The sequence below is a fragment of the Cetorhinus maximus genome, chromosome 15 (assembly GCF_964194155.1).
Source record: "Cetorhinus maximus chromosome 15, sCetMax3.hap1.1, whole genome shotgun sequence".
NCBI lineage: Eukaryota > Metazoa > Chordata > Chondrichthyes > Lamniformes > Cetorhinidae > Cetorhinus > Cetorhinus maximus.
The window spans coordinates 55,627,914-55,644,509 of NC_135893.1; the positions used below are offsets into that span (position 1 = coordinate 55,627,914).

The 16,596-nt window shown below is 43.6% G+C and overlaps 1 long non-coding RNA gene across 1 annotated transcript in view; it reads right to left on the bottom strand.

The window, feature by feature from the left end:
• Positions 1 to 1,830: 1,830 nt before the first annotated feature.
• The window catches only part of LOC144690693 (uncharacterized), a 328,087-nt gene continuing 313,321 nt past the window's right edge, over positions 1,831 to 16,596 (bottom strand). Inside the window, exon 3 of the long non-coding RNA XR_013578935.1 lies at positions 1,831 to 2,562. This is a non-coding gene — a long non-coding RNA (uncharacterized LOC144690693). The remainder of the gene's footprint in view (positions 2,563 to 16,596) is intronic.

The following is a 16,596-nucleotide window of genomic DNA, read 5'->3' on the forward strand; positions in this document are numbered from 1 at the left end:
ATGTGGTCTGAGGGGTGAGGTCTAGAGGGCATAAAATTTAAGGAAACAACTGGGACGAAGTCCCGGGGAACCAAGGCGGGCTATTTAGACCCTGTGGCTGCCTCTGGTCTGAGCTTCCTGGGATGGAGGGTTTGACCCCGCCCCGCACCCGTCCCCACCCCCGAGAGAAAATCAGGTCAGAATTTCCCAACTCGCACTACCTGCCCTGGGAGTGAAAATCCGGCCTGTGGTGTTCTACAGCTTTTGCAAATTTTTCTAATTATAGTCATAAAATTTTTGTATCTGGCACATACCTTGCATTGCTGAAAAAAGAGATATGCTGTTGAAATGAAAAAAAAAAATATTTTTCAGCAATACTCAAGTTCTGCACTACCAAGTAACTACAGGCGGAATCATCCCCTCCCACCATAAGTTCCATGTTGGGATGAAAAGGTGGGAGTAATTTGTGTTGTGGAGCAAGGTGGGCTTTTACACGCAATCATGCGTGTAAGTCATGATGTAGTCATGACGCGGGGAGCGTCATTAGTTATGCATGTGCGTGTTCCACGTCGAGTCTCATGGTTGGGCGAGTAGGAGGTCGGGCACCCTGCTCTCATGTCCGGGTGCCGTATCTAAAAGGCACCCAGGTAGCCCTTCACTAATGGGAAGGGGGAAAGGATGAGTAGAAGATGGCAGCAAGCCGTGGCTCCCCACTTCAGCGACGCATCCCTGGAGCATCTCCTGGTTGGCAGTTCAGGAAAGGCAGGACGTCCTTTTCCCCAGGGATGACTGCAGGGGGCCATCCCAGGTGACCACTGTGGCCTAGCAGGAGGTAACCAGGGCAGTCAGCGCCCATGATCCATGTCACCATCCTTGTCTGCCTCAATGACCCCTGGATGAGAGCTATACCCACCACACCCGGACCCTGACCCTCCCATCCTACCGCGTCCCGCTCCCCCCTCTCACAGTCACAATCCCCTCATATCACCAGTACTCCCAATTCTTCCCCTCAGGATCCCAGTGTTGACTCGACTGACCCCCACCCTCTGAAGCGCTCTGGCCCCACCCCACCTTCACTTTAACCCTTCCTTCTCCCCTCATTCCATCGAGACCACCCCCAACTTGTTCTCATCCAGAACCCCCCCCCCCCCCAACTTCTCATCTGAACCCCCCACCTTCTCCTCTGGGCTGCCTCCCGTCGTGCCTTACAACCACCGCCATCCGCCACCTTTGTGCTTTCCACGCACACCATACCTGCAGCCAGCTGCAATGGTGCAGCCAGCTTCGACTCCCAGGCACGTGCTTTAAAATCCTCCCTTGCTGGGTACATGCCACCAATACCCGGCCAGGTTACAGAACAGCTCGAAATCCCGCTGGCGGGGTGGAAGGTTTGATGAGGGCACACTATTCCAGTCTGTTGTGCGTTTCATGAGCAAAGTGGGTTCCCCCCAAGCCTCAGCAGGAAATCCGACCTGCCAACAAACCGTCATAAACCTCAGGAGGGGGACGATGCCGACCTGGTTTCCCGAAGCTGGGAAATCGATTTTTCGGTCCCTGCCATGTCTTCCGCCCCCTCCCGCCAGGAATCTTGTTGATGGTGGGAGGGGACGATTCCGCCCTATATCTTACATTCTTTATAAAACCCCCCAAAAATCACAGATGAACATTTGTAAAATAAGTGCACAGAGAAAGAAAACCACTCACTTATTACTGTTTTTTTCTAACCTTGAGCTAATAAAGTATTTTTTGAATTGTAATTACTGTTACAATTTTGGAAATGCAGCAGCCACCTTGTGCACAGACAGCAATGAGAATGACTAGATAATCTGTTTTTTTAAATTTATTCTTTCATGGGATGTGGGTGTTGCTGGCTGGGCCATCCTATTTGCCCATCTGTAATTGCCCTTGAGAAGGTGGTGCTGAGCTGTCTTCCTGAACTGCTGCAGGCCATGTGGTGTAGGTACACACACAGGGTTATTAGAAAGGGAGCTCCAGGATTTGACCCAGCGGCACTGAAGGAATGGTGATACAGTTCCAAGACAGGATGGTGAGTGGCTTGGAGGGAAACTTGCAGGTGGTGATGTTCTCATGCATCTGCTGCCCTTGTCCTTCGAGGTGGTACAGGTTGCGGGTTTGGAAGGTGCTGTCGAAGAAGCCTTGGTGAGTGGCAGCAGTGCATCTTGTAGATGTTACTGTGATGTTGTCTGAGGGGTTAAATATTGGCCAGAACACTGTGGATAACTCCCGTGCTCCTCTTTGAATAGTACAATGAAATCTTTTACACCCATCTGAAGGGGCAGACAGGACCCTCAGGTTAACAGCTCATCCGAAAGACAGCACCTCCAACAGTGCAGCATTCCCTCAGTACTGCACAGGTGTGTCAACTTGGATTACATGCTCAAGTCTGGAATGGGGCTTGAACCCAAAATCTTTGGTCTCAGAAATAAGAGTGCAACCTACTGAGCCATGGCTCAGGATTCATCAAGTGGGACCATTTGGCTAGAGAAGGAACCAGAGGAGCAGGCTGAATAGTACAGTCTAAAGTCACAGCATAACATCAGAACTCTGCTCCAGAATCCCTATCTGTAAGGAAAGATACAAGAATTGGTTTGTCTTAATTGAAATGCTTGGGCTGATTTTTTTTTCCCCAGGATACCACTTATTCATTAAGTAAATATATATACTGTATATATATTGTACAATTCATAAAATGCCACACTCAAGATTGATGGAACGGTGTGAGTGAAATTCACATGAAATAGATCAGCCTCAAAGGGATTGTTTCCTGCAGGATTGCAAAGGAATTATCATTAATTAACTGACAAGAACACCAGTCAAAGATGAATGTGTGGTAATCAGAATTTTAGTGCAGTGATTAGAGGATTTTGCATAATTGTTAATTGTGTAGTCAATAGTTAAGTATCCAGCAACACTTTAGAGAGGTAGAAAGGCCATTAGGAGGTTAATTGGAGAACCAAATGTTAAACATGAAGATGTAACAAATGGATTCATAGCATCAAATCAACATTTTTATAGTTGTTATTACTTCATTTTGAAATTATTGTGAGGAAAGTGCATTTTAAATCTGCACAGAGGATTAGCGCTGCTTCTCAGAGTGGGCTCTTCTGCAAATAATAGTTTTTGTTCCCTTTTTATTTATGAATCAGTTTCCCTGTGCTCACACACTCTTCAGCTAGAGGGGCATGTGATTCCATTCCAGGAGTTCTGCCAGCTGTGCCCCTGAACCTGCCGCTTGTAAACAGGCCATGGGTGACAACGCTCCCACAAACACTTCTGCCCGCTCTCCCATGAGGCTGGGGTTGTCTATTCCTTGCCATCTCACCAAAACAGATTGACCAGATAGGCAGCTACATCCCTCCCAGGTGAACAATGCATGGGGCAGCATTTTCCCCCAATTGGGGGGAGGGGAGGTGTGCGGGAGCGGGCGTGAGTGGGCAGGTTCCCGATTGGCACCCCCGTTCAGGGAGGCATGCCACCATTAAGGCCCGCCCAGCATGACATCCACCCGGAAGCACTGAGCGCTCCTCCTTGTGCAGGCGGTGGGTGGGGGGCGGGGATTCTCTGAGCCTCAGGGAGATCGGCTCAAGATTCAAAAGTTCATCAAAGGCAGAAAAAAATATCCCTGACATGTCACCTCATGTAACACTGATGTGACACTGTCACATGAGCTGGGACATGTCAATTTTGTTTATCTAAACATTTTATACAAATTTTAAAACCCTCATGAAACCTCATCCCGCCCGTGGATGAGGTTTCATATTTTTTCTGAAGGCCGCCTGGGCTCTTTGCCTGCCCGGCAACCTTAAGGTTGGACCGGCAGCTCAGTTGATTGTTTTAATTGCTCGTTAAATCGGCCCGCCTGAACTGAAAATCTAAATGACACGTGGTGACGTCGGGACACCCGCCTGACGTCACCGTGTGTCATTTTACGTGTTGGCGAGTGGGGGTGGGGCCTGCTCGCCGAAGGGAGAATTCTGCATTCTGCCCATGGAATTAGCTTGCAAAAATCCTTTCAAATCCCTTTGAATTGTAATGGAATTCAAGCTGTCATCAACAGAAACCTGGTTCCTTCACTGAACTAGGAACAGTCCAGGCCACTGCTGTAGGTAACTTGTGGATAGTTTTGGAAAGAGCAGGTTTGTGATTTGTTTGAAAATGGAGATCGGGGGAAATTCCTTATTTCTTTCCCAAACCTCAGGGTCTGGTATTTCCTTCCAGTTGTGGATTTGATTTCTTCTGTTTTATTTTATTCTGCCCTCCTTTACCATTCTCTTCACCACCAGGTACTGAGCTTCTGGACTGAAGGTCCAACATAAAAACCTCCCCAGCAGCAGCAACAGCAGCAATGTTGAAACTGTTAGTGAGTTGGAGGGACCAAAAAAGTGCAAGAAACAAGGTACAGGTTTTCAGCAGCAATTTGGACCATGTACCCTATCCTAATAAATACTGAAAGTAGTGGAAATAGTCAACAGGTCAGGCTGCATTTGTGGAAAGAAAAACAGCTAACTTTTCAAGGCATCAGAACATACAAACAGGAGTAGGCCATTAAGATAGTCCACCATTCAATGTGTCTTAGCTCCACATATCCACATTTGCCCTGTGTCCCTTAAATAACTTTGGTTAACAAAAAATTATCAAAGCGCAGATTTAAAATTAAAAATCAATCAAGATTCAATTGCTATTTATGGAAGAATGTTCCAAAGTTCTACCAAAGTAGAAGTACCTTAATTTAACTCCCGAAAGGTCTGCCTCTGATTTTTAGGCCATGTATCCTAGAGCATCCAAACAACAGAAATATTTATCTCCATTTACCCTATCTGTTTCTCTTAATATCTTGAGAACTATGATGAAATAATCCTTAACTGTTTAAATTTCAGGGAATATAACTCTAGTTTATGTAATCTCTGCTTGTAATTTAACCCTTGGAATTCAACTATCTTTCTGGTGAAATTACGCTACACTCTCTCCAAGGCCAATATATCTCTTTTAAGCTGTGGCACCCAAAGATGCTCTCAGTATCCCAGTGTGGTCTAACCAAGGCATTACATAGTTGTAGCACAACTTCTAACCCCTTGAATTCTGGTTTTGTAGATATAAAGACCAACATTCCATTAGCCTTTTTGATTATTTTCTGCATCTGTTCATGAAGTGTTCTTGATTTATTTACCTGGAACCACCCTCCCTCCTTCACTCCTTTCCCCCACCCCCCCACCCATGTGACCCAAGTCTCTTTAGACCTCCACTGTCTCTAGATTTTAAGCATTTTAGATCCAAAATGGATGACCTCACATTTGCCTACATTGAATCTATTTGCCACAGTTTTTCCCATTCATGTAATCTATCAACACCTCTTTATAATTTAATACTTCCATCTACACTACTTATAATGCCACCTATCTTGTGTCATTGACAAACTTGGATATGTGGCTTTCTATCCCATCATCTAAGTCGTTAATAAATATTGCGAATAGCCAAAAGACGCCAACACAAATCCTTGCAGAACACCACTTCTCATATCTTGCCAATTATCTTTACTCTGTTTCCTACCACTCAGCCAATTTCCTAATGAGGTGAAAAATTTGCCTTCAGTTTCATGAGCTTCAACTTTAGCTAGCAGTCTCTGATGAGAGCCTTTATCAAAGGTATTCTGTAGGACCATATAAATAACATCCATGACATTTCCCTATCCACTATTTTAGTCACCTCTTCAAAAGAATTCAACCAGATTTGTCAGGTACAACCTGCCCTTTACAAATCCATGCTGGTTTTCTCTGATCAGCTGAAAATTTTCAAGGTGTTCAGTTATTCTATCCTTAATTATAGACTTAAGTAATTTCGTGACACAGATATTAGGCTAACTGGTCTATAATTTCTTGGTTTCCCTCACTCACCTTTCTTAAATAGCGGAGAGACATTGCCAATTTTCCAATTGAAAGAAACAGTTCCCAATAGAGAGAACTTAGGAAGATTATAATTAGAACAATGCAATGTTCTCACCTACTTCTTTTTAAAACCCTGGGATGGAAACCATCTGGTCTTCAATCACTCTTTAGTGCCATTACTTTCTTTATTATTGTTATTTTCGTTACATTAATTTTGGTGAGTCCCTGTCCTTGATTCAATGTTAGTTTCCCCAGGATGTCTAGAATGCTGATCTCTCCCTCTAAAGTAAATACCAACACAAACCAATTATTTAACATGCCTGCCATTTAATCATTTTCATTGACAATATCACAGTTATCAGTTTTCAAGGGACACACATTGCTTCTGACTACCATCGTTTTCCCAATGCGATGGAAAAATAATTCTGTTGATTTTGATATCACTTTCAAGTTTCTTTTCATACGCTCTTTCCATAACTCTTACTATCTGTTTTGTTACATTTTGTCATTCTTTGTATCTTTCCCATTAACGAAGACCTGAGCTATTTTTGCATTTTTGTATATTTTTTCTTTTAGTTTAATGTTATTGCTTACCTCTTTAATTGCCCATTGCTTTCTTTTTTTGGCAAGGAAAGCACTTTCCCCTTATGGGTATAAAATGCTCTGTATCACATTAAATTCTTTTTTGAATCCCTCCAAATGAACCTCTGCCTTTTTACCCAGTTTACTGCGGGCAGTCTCTGTCTCATCGCATTGAAGTCAGCCTTACCTAAAGCGAGGACTGGGTTTTCACCTTGGGGGTTGGAAGCTGGAGTCGGAAAATCCCCTGACTTGGCAGACCTGTCCCTATGGAAATAACTCCTGCACACCTGATTTTTGCTCTGGGGGTTGGGGCATGATTGAGTCGGGCTTGCTGCTTCCAGAGGCAGTTCTGAGGCAGCCATGGAGTTGGGCTGGTTAGAAGGGTGTATGAGGTGGCATCAAGCATATGAGGGGGCATGGGGGTGGGTGGGAGGGGTCAGGGTCATGGACTAAAGGGCCTAACAGAGACTTTAGCCCAGTTTTATAAAAGTCTCTTAGACCCTCTAGCCCTCACCCCCAGTCATCTCCCATGCCCCCTCATACCTCCAATGCCACCTTTATGCTGCCTCATACCCCCAAGACACCTCCATGTCACCTCATACCCCCCATACTGCCTCCATAGCCACTTACCCAGTATCCACAATGAGCAGTCCTTAGGAGCCATGTAGAGATGAAATAAATGAAACCCCTAACAATCTAAGAGAGCTCTCACTCACACAAACTTGACACAGAAAAGAACTCTCATTCATGAAACCCATTCAAAGATTTTACATTCCTCAGTCTGTCATAAAAACAAACAAACTTCTATTCGGTAGCCATGCCAATGAAAGCTAATTCTTTAATAACCTCTTTATACTGTCAATCAAAATGTGAACTCAGCACCTCCCCCACACCAGCTGAGATAAGTGGTTTTGGAGCTTTTCAAACTCAGCCCAGTATTCAAAATGGTTATAGCTATAATAATAACCCTTGGGAAATGTCAACAATGAAGCTGGCTGAAACTGCAGAAATAGATGGTAATGGATTTTTTGAAGCCACACCAGATGTCCTGTCAATCAATGCACTCCAGCCTTAAATTCTAATTGGGAGCTGCAGCCTTTTGCTTCATTTTTAAAGGGCTGGGTATTTAAATAACTTCAGATCGTTACAATTAAACAGAACTTATCCATCCTTCAAGAGCTTTTACCCCGACACTATGGGTTAAGACTCTTGGAACAGTGAAAATGGGGTCTGTTTGAAATCAGCAATCATTTCAAATGGCCCTGTTGAGCTTTGTTTTCCCCCTGTGCGATTCATGCCTTGCCCCGTTTCCCATGCTGCCAAAAAGGAGATCTGCCAGTAATGGGAGAAGGACCTCCACATCCTGGTTCCTCTCTGCCCCTCTATTTTTAAAGGCCTCCAGAGTCAGCCCGACGAACCCATGAAAATCTGACCATTAGTAGCTGTTTCACATTGCTCCCTTTCAAATATTATGCTGAACTTCATCATATTTTGATCGTTATTGGACGTATATTCTTGCAGTTAGGTTGTTAACTAAATCTGATTTATTTTTAAACCTAATATGGCATGCCCTCTTGTTGATTTTCGAACATATAGTTGTAGAAAATTCTCCTGAACACACTGAGGAAATTCACTGCCTTTTTGACATGTGCTAGTCTGTCTATCCTAATCTATGTGAAAGTTAAAATTCCCCATTAAAACCACACTGCTTTTGCTACATGTTCATCTAATCTCTGTATTTATGCACTTTACTAAGCATAGCTGCTGCTAGGGAGCTTGTTGCAACCAGAAAAGTTTTGAGGAGCAAAATGGCCAATTCATGTTCCTATGTTTAAATGTTTCTACACACAACTCACACTTCAGTCTTAATTCCTTTACTCATTTTTTAATCTTAACCATAAAGCCTCTGTTGCCTGCTTAACTCTTCTTATATTCTCTCTTCTAATTGAAGTGATTTTGTTCTTAATCACTAAGGCTATTCCTCCCCCTCTAATATTTTTCCAATCTTTCTGTAGACCTTATAACCTGGTATATTTAGTTCTCATCTTGTAGCTATGTTTCAGTAATGACTACCATTCTCTGTCTTACCTGGTTTTCCCTTATTCTGCACACTGATGGCCACACCAACCCAGTTCTGACCCTGCACACCTGTATGAGATGTGACCGTGGTCTGGCGCAAACTGTCCAGATACTGCTTCCCTCTCTTACGTGTCGGAATGCATCCAACTCACACTCCAGTTCAGTGACTATGAGCCGGAGAAATTCTTGATTATTTATATTATTTATATCTACAGCTTACTGTAAGTTTTATTTTCTACACACTATCTTGCATTAAGCAATACAACTGGGGACAATCTTAGATATTTACTGTCTCAAGTTTACACAAACCACTTCAAATCTTCTTTCAGCTTCTCTCATTTTACTTGGGTTCACCACAATGCTGGTTGATCACCCTTCTCCATATCATTCTTCTTCCAATCCTGCTGCGTTTAGATCTCTCACAACCACATCCTTCTATCCTGTCTTAGGCCTTCCTTTTTTCCTTCTTCCTGGCAGTCCTATCTCCAACATTCACCTCACCACATTTCCTCTCTCTCCCCACAACAGATGACCACACCATTTCAATCCCTTCTCCGCAACTTTCTTTGATGCCTCCACAATCTTCACTGACCCCCATGGTGTACCGGCTCCTGATCTTGTGCTTTCTCTTTGCTGTTATGACCCCATTTGAGGTTACCCCTGGACAAGCCTGATTCCAGCTTCATAGATCCTAATTTTTATTTGTTTGTTTAGATACATGGAGAGGGACTACTGAACAGAGACACTGGAGTCAGCTAATGAACTTTTATCAAAAGGATAAAACATTTATTCAACAAGAAAAGATGAACTATATTATAATACTCCTTCACCCACACTTGTACCTTTACAGACATATACAGATTTGTAAGGATAACACAAGTTACAAAAGCTATCTTGTACTCTAATGTCCACAGTAAGTACACAGTCCATGTACCAATAGGCACCTTGTGGTCCGACACACCACACTCTGAAACCAAGTGACAGATGCCACCTCAACCAGATGCTATGGATCTCTCATCAATTCCCCCAGACGTTTGTCACACTGTGAGCCAACCAGTCTCACTGAGCTCCATCTTTCACATGAGGGTTTCCAATCTCCACTCTCCAAGAACTCGCTTTGGAATCTTCTCCCAAACCGATGCTTTCTCTCAGACTCAGTCATCAACAGTACTCCACTGCTTCACATGCCCATAGCAAAGAGTTACAGACCTTCAGTTGTCTCTTTGGAGCTTCTTGTCTCTTGCAAGCTACTCTTGCTTTAAATCTGCTTTCTGCAGCTTTTGTCTCTTTAAATATGATTATTGGAGCCTTTCTCTTTGCCCCACACTCTTAATTTCACTTAACAGGACCTTTTCCAGGTTCCTGCCCTTCCTTTGACTAGAAGGTCTGCTTTGGGCTTTCCCCTGTTCCTGTCTCACTCCTTTAGACTTGGGACCTTTTGGTTCTTTTGGGAAATCTGCAGCTCCCTCTCACAGCGTCCAGCCTCTCTGGGGTCCTGGCTTCAAAACTGAATTTAAAACTATTGTTTCTTTAGATTTTATGTGTGTGTCTTTCGGAGGGACCTGCCTCTCTGGACCCCAGTTGCTAGGAAATAGCCCAATTCTTCTACTTTTGTTTGTTCACCTTAGGTGCAACAGTCATAAAAAACCTCATTAGAAATACAAGCACCTTTTTAAAGTGAAACTAAAACTCCATTTGACCTTTCTTAACACACAGATACAGAAATACAAATCAAACGTAAACATTAAAGCTAAAGCTCAATTCTAACACCCACAAATACCAATACAACCTACTTAAACTGTCTGTATTTCCTAACATTACTCCACACATCCTTCTGCATATCATTAGTTATCCAGTTATTGTTCCTCTCTTCTTGATGTTGCCCAGGTTTCTGTACTATATAATAAGACCAGTCTCACACCTCTCTTGTAGATTCTTCTTTTCAAGTTCAGTGATTCTTTTCTATCATATAACACTCCACTGTACTTCTTCCAATTACTCCAACCAGATCTAATCCCATTTCTTAATTTCCATTACCATATTCTCCACCACTGCCCCTAGGTATTTGAAGTTACTCACTTTCTTGAGGTCTTCACCCATAATCTCTGCACCTTCACTCCGGCCCTCTTCACTAGGCTCAAACTGACAGTCGATATATTGGGTCTTTGGTCTACTGATCTTCATACCCCTGTCTTCCAGTGCTCTTCCCCAGTTCTCCAGATAATCAGTCACGTTCTCACCACCCCCATCACAGAGCTCAATATCATCTGCAAACATCATTGACCATGGTACTTCCTATCTCACTTGCTCAGTTAGAACATCCAGGAACAGGAAGGGGCTCAGTGCTGATCCTTGGTGTAATCCAACTTTGACTCTGAAGTTCTCACTCTCCCCATGATGCTTCTTACTCTTGTCTGGCACTCTTTGCACATGTCCTGTAATAATTGTACATACTTTGAAGGGACACCGCGAATTCTAGCACATCTCCATTCCTCCATCCTAGGCATCCAGTCATAAGCCTTCTTTAGATTGATGAATACAATCTTCTGTTACAATGGCTTTCCAGATATTTCTCCTTTACTTGTCTTAAAACAAAAATGGCATCAGTGGTTCTTCTTCTGGGCATGAATCCAAACTGACCTTCATGGATTTCGACTATTTTTCTCAGCCTCTGCTCCATGACTCTTTCCATGTCTTGAAGGTACATGGTAGGAGTTTAATTCCTCCGTAGTTTTTGCAATCTTGAATGTCCCTCTTTCCTTTGTGTAATGGTACCAGAATGCTTTGTCTTCTTGTCCTTAGGATTTCCTCTCTTAGCATAACACAGCTGAGTAGTTCGTTCAGGACCTGAACCCTATATTCACCTAGGTGGGTCTATATTTCTGTTGGATCTCATCCGGTTCTACTGTTTTGCTATTTTTCATTCCTTTCAGTGCTGTTCTGATTTCTTCCAGTGCCAGGGAGATATAATAATTCACATAATGTTAGTGGAATTTATTGTAAAGTAGTGGAATTTGTGTCTATGTTTTTCTGTGTGTGTGTGTGTGTGTGTGCGTGTGAGTGAGAGACTTAATTGGATTAAGGGCAACTGGTCTGACGGCTTTGATGTGGTAGAAGATGAGCTAGATTTGAAATGTTAAGTAGGTAAACAATAGGTACTAAGGGAACATTTGTATTTTTAAAAAAAAACAGCCTAGATTGTTTTCAAAAGGGGGAGTGAAATGTGTCACCTAGCCAGGTGAAGTTCAGAAACAGTGGGCAGAATTTTTCTCTTGTCGGGCGGGCATGCGCCTGACCAGAATGAGAGAAAAATAACGTGTGATGACATCGGCTGACCGTCCTGACGTCATCACACTCTTGTGATGTTTCGGTCGGTGGGCGCTTGGGAGTTGGCAGCGCGCCCGCTGACAATTAAGAGGGCTGTCAAGCCCATTGATTAATTAACTAAATTGAACTTTTCCCTGCCTGTCCAACCTTATGGTTGGCGGGCGGGCGAATTGCATTTTTTGCAAAACCTCATCCACAGGCGGGATGAGGTTTCAATCAATGATTTATAAAAAAACTTTTAAAACTCATTTTTAACATGTCCCTCGCTCATGTGACAGAGTCACATGAGGGAACATGTTTTCCTTATTTTTCCATTCTTTATTTGTAATGTTAAAAATCTTCAGTTCCCTGAGGCAGCTCTGTGCCTTCAAGGGATTTTTCACTGAGCACACCCGTGCACATGCCCTGGCTTCTGCACTCCCCCCACCCAGGCAGCACTGAGCATTTCAGCAAGCGATTTACCCTGACTGGCCATTAATTGGCCAGCCAGCGTGAAATCATGGTTGGGGCCTGATCATAGGCAGCAGTCGGTTTTGCTGCTGTTCCCAGGCCCCCCTGCCACGCCTGCCTGGTGAGGTAAAAATCCTGCCCAATGTGTTTCTTTTTCCCAAAGATTACTGATAAAACTTAATACGATGAGAGATTTTTATTATCAGAAATCCGAAAAAGTCCAAAGACATAGTGAAACAATGGGAATTTGCATTCAAATGGGAAAATATGTACAAAGGAGTGAAAGCTGTGTGTAAGAGTTGGCATTTTAAGATCTAACAAGCGTGAAACGCCTTCAGCATCTATGCCTCAAGTTGCTGTTTTCAAAGAACTGAAGTTAAGAAAACTCACTTTGAATTGGACCGGTTCAAGGTATTGTGTGTCACCTGGCTTGGCTCTTCTAAAATCTATGGCCAGGGTTTTCCATTCGTCGGGCAGGCTTGGCGAGAGCGGGCGGGGGTGGTCGCGGAGCCAACTGCTGCCCGCGATCCGCTCCGCACCGCGATTTCACACAGGCAGGCCAATTAAGGCCTGCCCTGTGTGGATCGTGAGCGGTAGCGCTACTTGTGCGGGCGGGGAGTGGAAGGAGAGTCGGGTCCAGCGCTCTTTCGCTCATGCGCGTGAAAGAGCGTTTCAATCTTCCTGAGGCATGGAGCTGCCTCAGGGAGATTGAGGCGCTTTTTAAAAAAATAGATAAATGCAATAACAATTTAATGAAACATGTCCCCTCATGTGACTGTGTCACATGAGAAGGGACATGTTTTTATTTTTCAAAAGAAAGTTTTTATTTAATTTGTAATAGCTTTAATCTAGTTTTGTAAAAACCTATAAGACTTGGTGGTCTTATTACTACTGAATTCAAGACACGCATCTGGAAATTTATACAAATTGCAAAACAAGTTGTGGCAGTTGTTTCAAGTTTCCCTTTGGGATTTGAACAACTCAGCATTTACCATCCGCTGTGCCATAACACCAGGTTGATGCTAGTTGGCATGGAAGGGACATGAAGGGAATGGGTAAGACCTTTTGAACTTACCTTTCAAAAGGTTCCCGAATCCAGGCTATGGCTCATGAATCCTCTTAGATCTGTGAACCAAAAGTTATGGAGAAGCTGGCCTGACTCCATGGAAATTGTAGGAGACTAGGAGTTACCTACCTTCACATTGGAGCCAGCCAGGTCTGGAGTACAGGGTGTGGGCTTGCTACCCGCATCTTTATCCCGTGCTGGCAAAAGGTGGGGCATTGTGAATGGAGGCGGGACTCCCAGAATCAGGTCCTCCCTACCATTTTTAAATGGCTCCAGACTCTTTCCGATTCCGCGAAAATCTGGGCCTGAGTCACATAAGGAGGTCTTTGGGCAGTTAACCAAAAGCTTGGTCAAAGGGATGGGTTTTAAGGAATGTCTTAACAGAGCAAGAGAGGTAGAGATATAATCCCAAATCTTAGGCTCCTGGAAAATGAAGGCACAGCCACGCATGGTGGAACAAATTAAACAGGGGATGCTCAAGAGGCCCAAATTAGTTGAGCTCGGAGGTTGTGTGGCTGGAGCATATTACAGAGATAAGGAGAGGATTTGAAAACAAGGATGAGAATTTTAAAATTACTATGGTGCTTAAATGGAAGCCAATGTAGGTCAGTGAGCACAGAGGTGCTGGGTGGATGGGACTTGATTTCAGTGAGAACATGGACAATTTTGGGTGAACTCAGATGTGGGAGGCTGGCCAACAGCGTATTGGAATAAAAAAGTCTAGAAGTAACAAAGGCATGGATGAAGGCTTCAACCGCAGATGGACTGACACAGGGGTAGAATCAGGAGATGTTATAGAGGGAGAAATAGGCAGTCTTACTAATGGCATGGTTATGTGGTCAGAAGCTTGTTTTAGGATCAAATATGGCACCAAGTTTGTGAGCTATCTGGTTCAGTCAAAGACAGATGGCAGGGTGAAGGATGGAGTGACTAGTGAATAGTTTCTATTGGGGTCCAAAGACAATGGTTTCAGTCTCCACAGTATTCAATTGGAGGAAATTTCTGCTCATCCAGTACTGGATGTTAGACAAGCAGCTTGATAATTTAAAGGTAATTTAAAGGAGGAGTCCAGAGAGGTAGTGTTGAAGTAGAGTTGGATGTCATCACTGTACATGTGAAAATTGATACTACACTTTTGAATGATGTGACTGAGGGTCAACATTTAGATTAAAGTACAACGGGGGCCAAGGATAAATCCCCACTCCCCCTGGATGGAATGGTGCAAGAGCAGGAAGTAGTCTGTGCCAACATGCAGCAAGACCTGACAACTTCCAAGCTAGGGCTGAAAAGTCAAGTAACATTTGAGGCACACAATGCCAGGCAATAACCATCTCCAACAAGAGAGAATCTAACCTTCCCCCCTTGACTTCAATGGCATTAGATTGCTGCATCCCCCAAAATCAACATCCTCAGGGTTACCATTGACCAGAAACTTAACTGGACCAGCCATATAAATGCTGTGATCTACAAATGCAGGTTATAGGCTGGGAATTCTGCGGTGAGTAACTCACCTCCTGACTCCTTAAAGTCTGTCCACCATCTACAAATCACAAGTGTGATGGAATACCTTCCACTTGCCTGGATGAGTGCAGTTCCAACAACACTCACGAAGCTCGATACCATCCATGACAAAACAGCCCTCCACCATCCTTGAAATACATTCACTCACTCTACCACCGATGCAGTGGCATAAGTGTGCAAAATACACAGCAGCAGCTCGCCAAGCCCCCATCGATAGCACCTTGCAAACTCACGATCTTTACCACCTAGGAGGAAAATGGCAGCAAATGCATGGAACACCACCATCTGCAAGTACCCCTCCAAGTCACATGCCATCCTGATTTGGAACTATATCCCTGTTCCTTCACTGTCACTGGGTCAAACATTTGGTACTCCCTTGCTAACAGAACTGTGGGTGTACCTACACCAGATGGATTGCAGTGGTTCAAGATGGTGGCTGACCACCACCTTCCCAAGAGCAACTAGAGATGGACAACAAATGCTGGTCTTGCCAGTGACACTCACATCCAATGAAAGAATAAAGAAAATGTTTTTCTTTGGTGACAATGAAATAGATAAGAATGGAACAGGCAGGTGCAGTTCCACCCAGCTGGATGATAGTACACAGGAAAAGAGGAACATAGGAGCAGGAGTAGGCCATTTGGCCCTTCATGGCAGCTCCACTATTCAGTAAGATCATGGATGATCTGGTGCGGCCTCAGCTCCACTTTCCTGTCTTCCCCCCTTAAACCCTTCACTCCCTTGCCTAACAAAAATCTGTTTAACTCTGCCTTGAATAAATTCAAAGACTCAGCCTCCACTACTTTCTGGGAAAGAGAATTCCACACACCAATGACCCTTTGGAAGAAGAAGTTTCCCCTCATCTCCGTCTTAAAAGGGAGACGTCTTATTTTTAAACAATGTTCACAAGTTTTAGTCCCCCACAAGAGGAAACACCCTCTGTGTATCTACCCTATCAAGTTCCCTCAGGATCTTATGTTTCAATAAGATCAACTCTCATTCTTCTAAACTCCAATGAGTATAGGCCCAACCTGTTCAATCTTTCTTCATAGGACAACCCCTTCATCCCAGGAATGCGTCCAGTGACCCTTCTCTGAACTACTTCTAAAGCGATGATCTTTTTTTAAATAAGGAGACCAAAACTGTACACAATACTCTAGATGTGGTCTCACCAAGGCCCTGTACAGCTGCAGTAAAACTTTCCTACTTTTGTATTCCATCCACCCTGCAATAAATGCCAACATTCCATTACCAATGCCTTACCAACCACTTGCTGTACCTGCATACTAACTTTATGTGATTCATGTACCAGGACACCTAGATCCCTCTGTACCACTAAGCTCTGCAATCTATCTCTATTTAAATAGTATACTACTTTTCTATTCTTCCTGCTAAAGTGAAAATTTCACATTTACCTACATTATACTCCATCCGCCACATTTTTGCTCACTCACTTAACCTGTCTATATCCCGTTGCAGAATCTCTGCCTCTCCTTGACAACTTACTTTCCTAACTATCTTGGTGTTATCGACAAATTTAGCTACCATATATTCGCTGCCTTCATCCAAATCATTGATATAGATTGTAAATGTTTGAGGGCCCAGCACTGATCCCTGTGGCACTCCACTAGTTACAGCTTGCCAATCCAAAAATTACTTATTTATCCCTGCTTTCTGCTTCCTGTTAGC